This window comes from Thunnus maccoyii, chromosome 17, assembly GCF_910596095.1.
Source record: "Thunnus maccoyii chromosome 17, fThuMac1.1, whole genome shotgun sequence".
NCBI classification, from domain to species: Eukaryota; Metazoa; Chordata; class Actinopteri; order Scombriformes; family Scombridae; genus Thunnus; species Thunnus maccoyii.
Genome location: NC_056549.1, coordinates 9212150 through 9228860, shown reverse-complemented (window position 1 = coordinate 9228860; position 16711 = coordinate 9212150).

Here is a 16711-nt window from a genome sequence, read left to right as displayed (position 1 = left end):
CATGAATATCTTTGCATATTCACAGATGCGGGGATTTTTAATGAGGGAGAAGGAGTACATGTCATTTTAAGGATTTTAAAGTGGTAATTATACTTATTTTTTGCGGAACAACCAAATACCAACCAACCAACCAGCCAAATATCAGACTGATCCAAGCAGAGTATCTTTCTCAATACATGTCTGGAGAGGATCTATAAAACAGTGGTGCCAGTGGTAGGACAGAGAGTGATTAATCAGAATTCTTACCACCCTGAACCACTCCTTTGAAAACTTAAAAAGCATTAGTAAAACACACATGCTCTATAAAGCTCTATACACTGTTAGTTTCCTAATTCATACTCACATGTAGTTGTTCCAAAGTATAGCTTGCTGTTTGCTTTGCTAAGTTGTCTTTTTATTAATTTGCTGCTAAAGTGAAATGCCTGTTATTTTTTTCATTTTTAATGATCTGTCTCTTCTACTGTTTAGACAAAAGGAAACCAAACAGTCTCCATTAGAGCTCTTTAATCAATTCAGGTCTTTCAATCTCTTTTTATTACAAAATTTCTTACATTTTTTATTTTTTATGTATTACTGAGTAACTTACATGTCCTGTTTTTGTTATTATTAATGCATGTCTACTATTTTCAAAGACTTTTGATTCCCCTTATTGACACAAATTTGATCAAAAGGTCAATTTTCAGGTAAATTTTGCACCATACATAACCTCATACTTTAGATTTTAAATTCAGCAACAGTCGTAATTAAACCCTCACTGATATACAGTACAGTGCCTTGTGCTGAGCAGAGTCAGTCACTTCTTCATCCCCGTCCTCGCGCTCACTCTCTCTCTCTCCACTTTCTCTCTAATTACTGCCTAGCAAACTAATGAGGAGGACTCGTTTGTTAAATACAAACAGCAGCCTGGCCCTTAATTAGCAGCCTCTCTGGCATGTTTTTTGAAAACACTGTGGCAGAGAGTAGAGCATCTAATAAAGGCCCAGTCCTAGCTGACATTGAGACAAATAAAAGCCATGCCACTGAACATCAAAATGGTGGAGAATATTGTAGCGTATGCGTAAATATTGTAGGCTATTTGTGTGTGAATGCGAGACCTCTCTTTGCTCATTACTCTGTACAATACATCATCATTTGCTGGATAGTGAGAACAACATTCTGCGCAGGAGAGCATTAAAAAGTCAGTACGTTAATGCTTTAAACGGCTGGTTTCTAGGTTATCCAGTAAGCTCTTTACATCTGCAACTTCATTAAATATTGAAATCTTAAGGGATAATTCTAGTCTATTACAACTTGGGTCTTATTTACATAGTTTTGGCCATCATTTCTCATGGTCATGATAACTCTATAGTCACTAGAGGTGGTGTAATCTGGGAGCAGTGACACTGCCAACAATTTTGCCAGATTATCGAAACCACAGAAGGTAAAACTGAAAGTGAGTGCATCTAAAATGTCCGTAATAATGTAATTATTGCATAATTTTTGCTGTTTGCCTTTGCTTTTTCTTCCAAATTAGTTTGGCAAAACTGGAAATTTATTGGTAGGGTACAGTAGGTTTATCAGAGCTTTTTGATGGAAACAAAGCTGGAAACTTTGCTGATTAGGTCAGTGAGACTGAGCCAAAACAGTAAAGATGCTACAATGCTTCATAAGGATGAAGGGAACTACAGTCGGGTGATAATAGACAATGGACAAACTTGCAGAGAATTAGCGACAATTCACAACATTACATGTATGTAGTCATTTGATCAATTTTTTAATATGAATGCAACTTTAAACTTGATGATTTTTAAAGATGTCACAGCATCTTGTTTATTACTAAGACAAAAATAAGACCCAATGATTGGAATGATCCTTGAAGCCTAATCAATACAGCTAAGACAGAAGAGGAAGCAAAGACATAATTCAAAGTATTGGACATTTTTGGTAAGGTAAGATTACTCTTTTATTTATTTACTTTTTTAAACCGATGCCAACAACAACATGTTATTCTTTGACTTTTCTTCACATACACATACACACAACAGGCGATACAAAAGCATCAAAGCATGCTTTATCGAAGTGCTCAAGGCAAACCGGACGGTAATGGAGCTGCTGCATTTAGAATGTTGAGAGCCCAATCTGAGCGGATAAAGGTCTGACCCAATGAAGCCAGTCCAGTGCTAATGGAGGGTCAAAGGCTAAACACACAGAGGCACAGCTTGTTGAACTAAAAATATATCCTTTTATTCTACATTCCTCTGGGTTACGGAGAGTTGCATTGTAAGTACACATCTCACTCCTCTCTCTCTCACACCCACCTCGATCCTTCCCCGCACAGCACAACTGTTTACTACATGCCACTGAGCTGAGTGCCTGGCATATGTGAGGAGGGTGGATGGGGGGGGGTTGGTGGATGAAACAAATGCACTTCATCCACGGTAACCACGGAGACATGCGGGGACTTTCATGATGAAAACCTGAGACGACGGCGGTAGCTTGCTGAAACTCGCCACCGCAGACCGAGTCGTCTTCAGTTTCCGCCGGAGCACCTGTAGTCAGCCTCTTAGACGAGGGCCAATCACAGCAAGCTTAGTGGTGCCGGCTGGCGAATGACAGACGGCCAAGGATCAATCGGTTGGGTGAGGGCTGTGGGCCACTGAAGTCACATAAACAATATTTGAGGAAGCTGAATGGACCACTAATGAGACATTGGATCCTAAATGATAACAGAGTGTTTATGAGAGGTCACCTGAGACGGCTGCTGAATAATAGAGGGGCTGGTAGCCTGGTGAGGGCAGGTGAACTCACCGGACTGTGGTTAGAGCTCAGTTCAGGGCTGGAGCAGCCACAGGCCAACATTTTGGAAACTAACGCTTAGCCTCAAGAGAGGGGTAACAAGTGAAAGGGGCAAATAAAGGCCAGTAGACACAGTGCCCGGTCTAGTGAGAGGCAACCGGCAGGACCAGGGTCACTGATACAGAACAGAGATAATGAAACCTTTCAGTAAATGACAGCAGTGGGGATTGTATATCAAACTTCAATACTTTATGAAATTTGTTGATAGTGCTGAGTAATGAAAACCGTATACAAAGCTGGCAGGTAATGTCTAATGAGATTAACAATTTTGTTTACTTAATCTTTAATGAGATAGTTCCTGATTTAAAAAATGAAATGCAAATTGTGGAACATTTTATGTAGGAGACGTTCTTGTACAATTCCTTATATTTAGAGAACATTTGAGAGTTTTGGCTTCATTTGTTAAATTATGTTTCTAAGGATATAAGAATGAAGGACTCATCTATATTCCTATTTATACCAAAACTCAGGTACATTGGCATGAATATTGAAAAAGTTCAAACAATTGTATTCTAGAGCTGAAAAAAGTTGGAAATTACTTATTTTCACAAACTGTTCAATCGTTTTTTAGTATGAAACATACAGTCAACTTTGTCTTTGGTCAACTTTGTATGTCAACTTTAGCTCTGTTTCAACCAAAAGTTCCAGGTACTTTGGAACCAGAGGATCTAATCTCAGGAACTTAAAGTCTCTGTAGTGCAGTCCTGTTTGTTTCCACCGCATCTGAGGAACCAGATAGATCATGCAATTTAGACCCATAAATGACGTCGGCGGCTGAAATGTAGCATTCACGATGAGGAAGAAAACAACACAAATTTGTCATGTTGTTCTTTGTATTTACTGCTGCATGAGTTGGATGTAATGAATGAATGAAAAAGGAGAAATGCAGAGGAGGAAAATGAAACTGAAACTAAGAGCATCTGTTTCCACCTGAACTCGTGCTGAGTGTTTGGTGGTTATTTATTTCTGCTTCAGAACGTAACCGCCATGAAACAATCAGAAAATAACATTTTATTTCTCTCATTCACTGGCTTTCTTCCAACTCCCTCTCTTCATTCAGTCTCAGGCTCACTCGACCGCCGCCATGTTCTTTCTCGCTAGAGCTTGCACGCGCTCTCTCTTTTCAAAACGGGTGGGGAAGCTGACAACAAATCCTAACTTGACTTTTAATGTTAAGAAACAAAGAGAAATGTCCTCCCCTTGTCCTAAACTGGTTCTAAATCAATACTAGAGTAATTCCTTCTCTTACAAATGAAGCAGCCGCGCTGTGTGTGTTTGACCAATCAGTGACGGTCATCCCTGCAAACCCCGCCCAAAAGTTCCTGTATTTTTGGAAAGTACTACCCCCCCAAGCAGGGACTTTTTGTGGGGCAAAACAATCTACCTGGAACTTCATTTAGACCCTGGTCCTTCCAGTGGAAACACAGGTACAGGTCCTGAAAGTTCCTGCGGTCAAAACACTGCTTTAGTCTTTAGGAAATTGTAATAGCCATTTTTTTACTTTTTTTTTTCTGATTCCTGATAAGTATTCTGCTTTTTTCTTTTTTTCATTAGACAGTGTATATATAAGAGGAGGACCAAGGAGAAGACAGTGGTGATGGTGAATGTCTGATTTCTTTATGGCTGCAAGTGTTAAGCTATTATGGAACAAGTAAAATACCAAGCTCAACTTTTATTGATTGAAACTAGCAGCTAGAATCTGTCATTTTGTTCATTTCTGTGAATCAAACTATAAAGTGCTGCCGTGTGAAAATGTAGCTTCAGCTAATGCTATTTGTGGCTAATGAATTCGAGTTTATTGGTCAACTCTATGGTCATTAGAGACGCTGTTTGTGTTGCTGTTGATATGTATGACAGTATACTGACAGTGGTTCTAACAAAGTGTAACCTAATAATGCATGTAAAAGCAATTATATGTATACTATTGCACACATATGTTGTGTACTTTTGGTAAATGCTTTTGTATTTACATGTTCAACGATCACACATAGGTTGAAAAATTTAGGTCATGTACTGAACGGTTTAGAGTAGGTTGTGTATCTCAACAATAAGTAACAGTAAAAGTGAGTAATTAGCCATTACATAATGTTTGACTTACATAGTGTGTGATCCTGTATAGTCATCTAAATATTACACATGGGACAAAGTAAATGAGAGATGATGGGAAAGGCAGAAGAAACCCCTCTGGCTTCAGTTCTCGTTAGTAATTTATTTAAATTGTCAGTGTCACATGACTTCCTGTACACAGATAACATTTGCGGTTGATGTCCGCCATCTTGTCTGCAGCCAGATTTTCTTGGAGATTGCCAAGTTTGTCTCAGGGCCAACGCACAAATAAGGTAGCAGTTAATTATTGTTATTTCTTTTATTTATTTATTAGTTATTTATAAGCAAAAATAATCAAAGTAGATCATCAACACTCACTCTCAACTCTATGCAAGCGAGCTCCACAAGGTCCCAGTCGAGTCTGAACCCAGGACCTTCTTGCCTATCATACAGCTGTATGCGTTTCATCAGTGATGATGCTCCTGTTAGCCCGATGAAACATTAATGAGGGCAGGTGTACTCTTGTAACCCCACTGGAAAATCCTGCATTTTTGGAAGTGCTCACTCATATTATTATTATTATGACATAATAAGGCATACTTACATCAGACTGTGTACAGTTATAATCGCCTCAGAAGCGGAGCAAATTTGTCGCTATAAAAAGCCTATTGGAATTATTTGGACTTGAAAAACGATTGGATGATGGTGGATTCCATTAGTGCCTCCGCGCGCTTTTCTCTGCATCTTCCTTCTCGTGAAGTCTTGCTCTCTCAATCTCTAATCCATTAAAGGATGCATCCATTTCACAATAAAAGCCCTCTCTTTTTTTTTTTTCCAGCCCTCCGCAGCCCCCTGCATTAGTTCGCTGACAGATAAAGGGAACAGAACGTTTCCTTATAAAGAGACGCATCAGCCTATTCATTTCCGCTTTAAACATGTATGTGGATGGATGGATGGGTCAGGTAGAAGGGCCTGCGCTTTGCTCTGAGGGCGCTCTTTCTTTATGTATGTTCCAGTGCGCAGACTGTGGGGCTTAACACGCACCCCTGGGCATCACTGAGGCTCAATGAAGCCAGCACATAAAGACAGAGCGAGCCTGCTCCACTGCTTGCCCTGCTTCTGAGGGTTACATAAGAATAGAAGATGCAGGCATACCGGCGCTGTTGCAGCCGGAGGTGAAAGTAGGCCTGTTAAGCCAAAGGGCCGATAGGTGTATGTGGATGTGTGTGTGTATGTTAGAGAGGACCATGTGAGGCGAAAAAAAAAAAAAAAAAACAGCCAGAAGCGGTGGGCAGGGCTGAGGCAAATGGAGTCACTGCTGGACAGGAAATTCTATTTACTTATTCATAAATAGAGAGCTCGAGGGCTGGTTTTTCAACACATTCACATGGCGAGTGTTGTTCAGCTTTGTTGGGCTGTGTGCACATTTTTAGATGTAAAGCAGAGATAGGACTTGCGATATGTAGATCCCACAATTACCAGTGTCCACATCTCCTCTGTGTCTCTAACTGATTTTGACAGACAGAAACAGAAGTGCAGACATGTATGCAAAAAAGCTCCAGCGCAGTCTTGAGTGACATGACCTCCCCGTGGCTCTCCCAGACACCAAAAGGTGAACTTGCAATGAAACATTAATTCACCTCAGCAGTGCACACAACCCCCCCCTTCCCTCCCTTGGTGAACAACACAAGGCTTTTACCAAAGACAAGAGGACATCATGAATATTCATGTTGCCAACTCTGCTGGAGAAGCAACAGAATTCGCTGAGATCAGCGCTGAGAAATCCCCATTGTGCAAAAACACACAAGTACACTCGTGCTGTACAGTATGCGTGCGTGGTGGAACTCTCTCTCTCTACTTCTCCGTCTTCCTCTTGACATCCCGCCTGCCCACGCACATCCAAATGTCGAAACACATGCACGAACTCGGAACCCCCCCCCCGACATGCTTTCAGGTTTACACGGTCTGGCCGGTGAATACTGTGGTTCACATCTTCGATTTCCCTCCATGGGGTCCTTTGCTCAACAACTCTGACAAACTGAGTATGTTGTAATTCAGCATCTGTCCAGCATATGACTTGTGTAAATGTTCAGCACAGTCAGTGAGTTTGTGTTGGGTTATTTGTGATGAATCCATATCTGGACGGCTGCTTTTCTCTCACATTATTAGCTTATCAACCGACCCATCAACCATGCTGGAATTGTAATGATGTTGACCTCTGCATAACCTAATAAATTGATTTGGAAAGGCATTGCAGCACTTTGGCAATTTCACACTGTGTTCTCTCTTGTGTTCATGAGTCAGTGCTTCCCATCATGTCCTTGGATGGCTCTGACCACGTGTTCAACACCTGCCTTTAAACTCTGCAGCGTGTTGCTACTGTAGCTTTGACAGTACAGAGGCAGACTCTTGATAATAAATGGAGATGACAGCCAATCTGATGTCAGCTTTGGAGAGTTGTGACGAGGCTAAGCCTACGGGCCCAGACATTGACAAGTACCCTCGTGTTACTGCTGTACTCTCTGATCCCCTGGCAGCGTTGCTCAGCTCACAGCTGTGCATTTCACGTGGCATAATAAGTTGAATATGGGTGACACAGACACGAGTGGAACTCAATTTTAGAAATCAATGATGCATTGTGTAGGTTTCATTTACACTCGCTTTATCTAAAAGGTCTCTGTAATAGCATCAGAGGACACATTCGACATATTAACCAGACAGGAAAGTAAATCAAACTGTACTTCCTATTAGTGACTGATATAAAAGCTTTTACATCTGCTGTTCTAAACACTTACAAGTGTGCTGGGTCCTGTTCGGAGAAATCCTTTGACAGATAGGATGTGTGGACTTTATACACAAAGTTACAAGTTACAAATTTGACCTGATAATGGCGAGAGATGAAACGTTGATGGATGGCCAAAATTATTGCAATTCATCCTTAGGGGAACATTCATGGCAATCCATCCAACAGTTGTTGAAAGATTTCACAAAAAAATCACAGTGTCAATGTTATGGTGGTGCCAGAGGCAAAGTCAGGGGATCACCAAAGTCAAAGGAAATCATTGTCTGTGGATCATGAATGTCTATACAAAACTGTGTGGCAATCCATCTAATAGCTGTTGAAATATTTTAGTCTGGGCCAGAGTGGTGAGCTGATGGACCAACATTACCATCCATAGAGCCATGTTGCTAGCATGGTTAAAAATATTTGCTAACTACCTTGATAGTTAAAGAACCAAACATTCCCTAGTTCCTGGTCTCTTTTTTGTGAGGACTTGCTGCTTTTCTTTGTCTTATGTGATAGTAAATTGAACATCTTTGGATTTTGGAGCATTAGTCAGACAAAATAAGCCATCTGATGTCATCTTTGGCCTCTAGGATACTGTGATGGGCATTTTCACTATTTTCTGACCTTTTATGGACCAAATGATTAATTGAGTGAGAAATTGACGGTACCTTGCATGATTGCTGAGCAAATAGAGAAAGGAGTATATCCAAAAGATCAGCCTTCACAAACAGAAAGGCTCAAGGAAAAGGACATCAGAGCTCCCGAGCAGGGCAGCAATAACTACAGTACACTATGTTACAAAACACTTGCTGCAGACAACAACTTTAACTGAGGGGACACATCTTAAAGGTGATACTCATATGCATGGATAAAAGTCAGAGGCATCGTCTTATATTAAAAGACTAGCTACTTGTGGTGACCAGTCTACGGCCAACTGAGGACAACTTCATCGGAAAACATGTAAAATGGTTGGATTCTGACGTGGGTGGTACGCTTCTAAGAGCACTTAGAGCAGAGCACTTCTTCACTGCGACTCTGTAGACGACGCATGAAATTTGTCAAATGGGGCAACAGCTGTTTGATTCAGGAAAGAAATGCACTGTAATGAGCGTTTGCTAACATGGGTTAGGAGGAACATGGGACACTGTTTCCTCACAATAACAACGCCTATGCATTCAAACACATGTACATCAGTTACTTAACATTTTGTTTCATGTTATATACATACAGCATAATTTGTGATATCATGGGCAGATGCCACATTGCTGGTTGCTACACATTCCTGTGAAAACACACACATCTTTAAGGAGAGAGAAAAAAGCAAAGGATCACCCACGTCATATGCCATTTGCTCAGTTGGTATTAAAAGTTCCGGCGGTAGAGCTTTATTAAAATTGGAACACCACCTGAATATTTCAAAATGCTAAACCTATCTATAGCAACATGAGGTGAACTCTCAGTGCTTTAAGCATATTGAACTTGGGTGATCTCGTCTCCTCAGTGTCTCTCAAGTCTAAGCCATATTTTCAGTTAGTGAATTTGAAGCGGAAACACATCAGTAACTAGTTTTTAGAAAGAAAAAAACAATGTGTGTGAGAGAGAAAACCTACAGTAAGGAGAAAGTGATGTAACATTAAAAAAGGCAGGGAGTGCACAACAGCGAGAGATGAGACCCAGACTGTACTTTAAAATGTGGGATCATCCCCTGATGGGTCTAAGATTCCCATCTGTTTTCCTCTCTGCACTCAGCCCAACAGCAGTTTCACCTCTTCAACTCTCTCTCTCCAGTTTAAGGGAATTAAGGACGCTTCAGCTCATCTCAATGCAGAGCTTCCCATGAGCCTCGAATATCAGTCGCCCATTTTGTCCAGAAGATTCCTTGAAAGGCGTAAGTTATTAAGAATGAGCTCTGATCTGACATGATGATAATCATAATAATCATAAAGTATTTTCATTATCAATTAATCCATAATTTCTTTCATTTGATTGACTATGTAGTAAATAAAAGGCTGAATATAATGACCTTAAATAAGGCCTTAAATTTGCTTATCAGTCTCATAGATACAATTTAATTAACAGTGATACAAAGTAGCAACGTTTTGAGTTTAGTAATGGCCACAGATAGCTAATCAATTAACTAACTATTCACTTGAGTGCTACTTTATTTACTGTATGCAGAGGAAATAGTTGAGAGTAAACAAAACAGCCTTGCTAGCAGCTCTATGAGGCTGTACTTAAGCACTGAGTGCCTTGAGCTAAACGTCAAACGTAATATCAGCATGCTAACATGCTCAAGGACAATGCTAACAACCATGTTAGCTTAGTGTGTTAGCATGCTAACATTTGCTAATTATCACTATGGTAATTTACAGCTGACAGTGATAAGAATGTCATTAATTTTACAGATGTTTGGTCATAAACTGAAGTATTCAACAAATTAAAACTTTGACCTAATGATTATGCTAGACGAAAAGTTAAGGGATCACCAACGTCACTACAATTTATCATGAGGAAAACGTGAATGCGTGTACCAGATTTAATTGATCGACAATCGATCCAATAGCTTTCATGGTGGTTCTAGAGGAAATGTCTGGGGATTGCCAATGTTAGTAGTCTTCATCCTCTGGGAACCATGAATGTCTGTTCAAAATTTCATAGAAATCCAATATTTCAGCCTGGACCAAAGTGGTTGACCACTCGCCATCCCTAGAGCCAAGCCATCATTACTTGGCTGTACCCAAGGTAAGAAGTGGGAGAGTAGCAAAAGACACCTGGGTAAAATAAAAAAGATGACACTGATTTAGTTAGTCTACAGCAGGTCTTCCACAACTCAGGAGCCCCTGAGTTGTGGAAGACCTGCTGGTTAAACCACAGTATCTCCTTTATCCCTGAGTCTAGACTGACGGACATGATGATTCTGTTATTCTTTGTGAACATGGCTGACTGGATACAGTGCATCTACACCCCTGGAAGGCATACAGTGTATGACATAACTTCACATAAAGTTTACACAATGTAAAAAAGACACCTGAAGGGATCTCATATTCAGTAAGTGTATTTGTGAATGAGAGGCAGAGAGAGAAAGAAGTGCATTAAGTGATATCATTGTGACCCATCAGATTAAAGTGTTGGGTAAAAGCACCCTGGAGCAGCAATCTTTGCCTTCTTTAGACATGGTTCATTTCAAATGTTGCTCGCATCCCTTCCCCCTCTTTTACTCGCATCCCAGTGGCCACTGCTGTCCATCAAAAGCCCTGTGTGAGTGTGTGTGTGTATCTCTTACAGTGCTCTTGATTATCTCTACCCACAATGTTTATCTAATTTTATAAGAGAAGACTTTATTGATCCCCATATGGGAAGTTCACATTACAGCAGCACAAGAAACAGATTGAAGAGGTAGGAAATGATTCAAAATAATAAATTAACATACATAATAAACAATAAAATAAGAAAATTAAATTAATGATATTTAAAAAGCTAGTTTTTTAAGTGCAAAGCTAATTAGCTGTTTGTAGCGGTCTGTGCGTGCACATACCTTTACATTCTTGAACATGAAGGGAATCCCAGTATGTTTGTGTGGCTGCTCATTTATGTAGCGGTGTGTGTGCATGTATGTGTTCATATATTTGTCCACATGGAGAAACACACACACACATACACTCAAAGGCCAGGCAGGTCACCGAACAGTAAACCACCCAGGCCTGCAGCAAGCAGCAGAGAACAGTCTCATTAAGGCTGGCCTATCTCCAGCCTCTCCATTCCCTTTTTTCTGTATCCAAACACTGGAAAAACAACAAGCTTTGTAACTTGTCAAAGGGCGCCACTTAAGGTTCTTTTTTACGCCTGGAAATGAGTAGAGCAGGGAATTCCTCTGAGGAAATATTTTCACAAACCCAGAAGATGAAACAGAGAGAAACAGAGTACCTGTCTGTGCGATGTGCTCTGTCAGCATCCTGTCAACAACACACAGCCAATTAGGACTGCAGCCAAATGGCTGGGTGAGCTTTCTGTTTCTCACTCCACTGATTCTGCGTCCAGCACAAACATACACACCCTGATATGCACATACACACATGCAGTAAACAAGGCTGACACACATTTAAGTGTACTGTACATCCAAGTAAAACGTGTATATATGTGCCTGTGTTTACACACACTTTTATGCACACGGTTTTGTACAGTAAACAATTACAACACGCATCTGGTGAGAAAGGAGGCCTGTATCTAAATTCTGATGTAGGAGAATCGCCCTGACTACCAAAGTCTCTGTAGTCTCTTATCCTGACGCTGTTGCCAGTTGGCCATTTGACTACATTTCCATATTCAGCCTGCACTAAGCACATGAGGCTAAGCCTGTGAGAGGCGGATAAGGTGTGCGTTTTTTCTTGTTTGGGGACATGATGGTGAATTTGATACCCTCCCCATGTAAAATCATAGCAACAGTGCTGCCTCTGGCCGGGGGAGCCCATCCAGACACACGGATACAGACAGAGAAGGACATCAACACACATCCTTTCTTATACACACACACAAAAACATTGCCCCTTGTCTGCCGCTGCCATGCTACAGTGGTTCCCGGGGCTACTTTGCATATCAGATCTGACATAATGAGGAGATACTGTATGGTGTCTGAGGACAGTGGGTGTGGAGGTGGAAGGTGATACTGCCACCTCGTCTGGGCAGCTAAATAAACCTGACACATACAGGCCCGGCAGCCTGTTGGAGCTCTTCAGTTTCAAGCTATCAAGTCAAAAAGAGTTATAACTCTAGAAATCAATTATCACAGCTCTGTTATAGAACAGGGGTAGAGTATCAAGGGAGTTTAAGGTCATAACGATTAAAATAAGTTTGCCTTTTAAGTTATTTAAGGCAAAGGTCTGTGTTTAAGAGTTCTACTGTCATAGCAGGGGCCATTTACAAACATATGTTCAAATATCATTAATATCTGCTGTCAAACAGGTTGTGGATACACTTTACTATTTGCTACTTCTTTTATTTTTCATCATCACACATTTGATTACTCATTAGCTTATTGCACTTATTCCTAATTAAAACAGCGCAGTACAAATGATGGATACACATTACAACCCAAGTTGTACGGACACTGGTCCTCGATCAGGGCTCTAACAAGTCTGACCACTTGTCTTTATGGATCTGCACATTGAAAATTTGCATGTAGACAAGTAGATCTCACCAGTTGCCACGCTACTTTGGCCTTTTGGGTGCAATAAGGTGAGCAGTGTGAGTTACATGCTACACCACACCTGTCTCTGCTGTAGGAGGAGCTGGAGACTTAGCAACAGGTCTAAGACCCTAATAAAGTCTGCTCACCAGCAAGAGCATGATGTAAAAACTCATGCAGGGCCTCAATCATGATGTTCCACTGAACAAGGCTGTCGATGCCATTGCGCTCCATGTGGTGTGTACACAAACAGCCTTGTATGCCAATACATAGGCTTGCAAGATGCCCTTGTTCAGCCAGTGGGTGAGCCTTAGGGGGTTTACCGACACTGTCCACAAAGCAGAAAAAGTGCTGTGTATAGTGTATAAGTGTATATCAGGCCAAATATCACACAGGGCATGATGCAGTTTTTCATTTATTTGTATCCCACAGGGTTGAGCCTAAAAAGCACTGAAACCAAGCCATCCTCTACCTAACAAACTTAGTATTTTTTGGCTAAGAGCGAAGGTTCTGTCTGAAGGTAGTGGTGTCCTCAGGTCCTCTCAACTAGCATTCAGTTTGGGTTGCCCAAACGGGCAAACAAGTTATTCACCCTCTTACCTGTTGTCAGGGCAGGCAGCAATGCTGTCGTGATGGATAACAGCTTTCAAGGCACCTGCCCAATGGGTATAAACCGGCAATTTCTACTATTTCTAACCGGGCAGAGAAGTGTATCACAGGATGTAGCTGCCTCAGTCAATTTCAGGAGAGAGCGGTTAAATATAAACCTCTCAGTCTAACCCCACATGACAAGAAAAGATATCTGATGTATACATCTTAATAGTAGAGCATGACAGACGGGAAAGAGGGTACAGAACAGATTGGGTAGCTCTCTGGGTCACTTCCCTCTCCTCACACGGCTTCCAGCCATTTTACCTTGCACACAGAAATGGCAGACTGCATTCTGGGGTTTTTCTCCATCACTGCTAGGGTCAATCCTGTCTGCCTCAGGATCCAAGTCTTGAGAGGCTGCCACAAGTTAAGCATTGTGCCAGTCAAGCCATTTGCCAGTGACAACAGTACACAGTATTGGGAATTTTAGCTGAGACATCTCAGCATATCATAAGGCTCTAGTTTGGTCAGACAGGTTTACAGGCAGTTGGTCCTGTCTGACTCTCCTACAGCTGAAGAATCATATGGAGGAGAGGGGTATGGTAAAACAGTGGTTTTGAGTAAAACATCTACTCTGAAGGGTGGATGACCCTGTGGTGGCAGGGAGTGTGCATTCTGCCATGAGGCACAACAGTCCAGGCTGTCATTACTCTGCTGTGCTGCATTCATTGAGCTGCCTCAACAATCTGATAGCCTGTAGGTCATTGAAAAGTCCGGACAGGACAGAGGACCCCATTGTACCTCTGTATTCCACTGCTGCAGGGAGTCATGCCCAGTCAGACCTGAGTAAGTGTATTTTGGGACATGAAGGTACAAACAACTTAATTCAACATCAAAATCATTCATCTCAGGCACGATACAGGACAGAAGACGCAGTTTCTTAGATTAAAGATCTCGCCTGCTGTTTGAGACACATCAAAACAGCAATTGTGGACTGGATCACGGGGAACATATTCTTAGATGTTGTTTCATCTTCCTGACTTTGGTCATCCCTGCAAAAGGCACCAAGACATATGTAAGAGGTCAGAGGTAGGTCACAGATGCCCAGACACAGTGGCAATGCATGGTTGAGTGGATGGATGACATGGCAAAACATCTAAGTTTTCCTGTTCAATTGTATGAGGGTTAGGAGGGGAACAACAAAACTAGGAGAAGGACTAGTGCTTCATGCACAGGGACAACAACTCCTACACACGGCTCTGTATTCTTACTACTAATGGTTTTCCATCATGTGAGGACACTGGAAACAGTGAAACAGCCATTGGGCCTCATTGAAAAGAGCTGGTTATTCGACCACAGTACACAGGCAGAAACATGCTTAGGAGTAGCATGAAATCATCCTTTGGGTCTCAGACAGATACTGAATCTTTGTTTTGCATATGTGGATGTGGTAACAAACAGCATATGTTTACTCTAACAAGCGCTGCCTTATAAGACAGACCTTTCAGTAACCTAGAGTAGGATTTTGTTGTTTTTCTCCTGACAACTCTCAATCATGAATAACATCTTAAGTTCACTAATGGGCCTATTTCCCAGAACATTATAAATGTCGTCCTGTGGGATGTACTATTAAGTGATTGCATTGTTGTTCAACTTCAATTTGAAATTTTTCTTCCAACAGACAGTTGTCACCTTGAGCAAGAAAAGTTTGTTTCTGCTTGAGTTTTGCTAAACATGAATCACCTATATTTACTTGACAAATGGAAGAACTGTGTGGAAAATACAGACATTTCTAGTGAAGAGCAACATGAATGTGAAAGAAATTAGTAACTAGTCATCTTCCCTGTGCCTTGTCCCTCTTGAAACCACCATGGAATCGTATCCAGCGGATATTTATCTTTTAAAATTAGAATCTGGATTACTACATTGCTTCAGGTTATAAAATAAATGTTACATAAAATATAAAGTGCTACTTGCACAGTAGGCTGCGTTTCAAGTAAGACCCATTTGTTTTCAGTGTTAAAGGCAAATTAAGCCGGTCTTTAGAGAGGCAACTCGATGCAAGAAGAGTCTAGACAGTATAAGATGAAGAAATGGCTATACCCTGGATGCTAATGGCGAATTCTAGGGCACTGCCACTGACACACCTAGGGAGGTGATACCATCCTCATCTAGATCACAGGTTGCAGGCTCTATACATTTGAATCCACCTCACTCTCGTTTGCCTGCCTCTCTCTCTCCGTCTGTCCTGATCATGAGCGACTTGCCTCGTCCCTTTGATGTTAACTTATGGATATATGCATTTAACATTCTCTTACACAATCAGCATCAAAGGTACACACCCACGCACAGGCCTGGCGCACAGCACATGCATGCATGCACAAAGAGATCCACATACACAGTCTTGCTCTCTTGAAAACACATAGCAACGCACACGCACATACAGTACATCACACAGAGGGACAGAGATAGAAGTAATTTAGCACAATGTGACACTTTCACGGTCTAATTAGCCCCAGTGTTGCAGTAAACATGTCCCAATGACCCTCCAGTTCTGGTTACTCATTAAGTATAGATGGAGCTGATGGCCAGCCTCTCATCCGTCAGGACCTGACTCATCACAGTTGTAGCTTCCTAGAACCCTCCAGAACCAAGCATCCAGGTTCAACCAGCGACGCCACAGATAATATTAGACAGAAATCTAACAAGGAAACCCTTTCTCCTCTCTGTTATAAGTGTGTAGGTGCATGTCGGGGAGGGTAAAGCATTTTCTTTTCTGACCATGGACAAGGGCGCATGCGTGCATGGACACATTCACATGAATGTCTGAAGAACAAGCAGATCCAAGGAATGCTCTAGAGAGATGCTGCATGGCGTGTAGGGAGACAGACATCCCTGTTGCTTGCCGCTGCTGCTGCTGCCTTTGACGCGGTGATGGGGATTTTCCTCTTTCTCGCTCTCTCTCTCTCTCTCTGTTGCAGTAGCAGACGTGGCCAGCGAGCTGTGATCAAACTGTGCCTTCATCCCTCCTCTCTCTCTCTCTCTCTCTCTCTCTCATCAGCTGGAAGGCTTCAGCAGCAGGGTGCCCCAGATTCTCAGACCACCTCCCTCCTCCCATCTAGTGCAGAGGTAGCTGCCTCTCAACTGTGGAGCAATACTGACACCTTCTGGCCAGAAACATGGTAGTGCAACACAAAGGCACAAGGAGGCATTTGTGGTTTGAAAGAGCTTAAACATTTCATAAACTTCATGGTGCTGACCTTATGTGA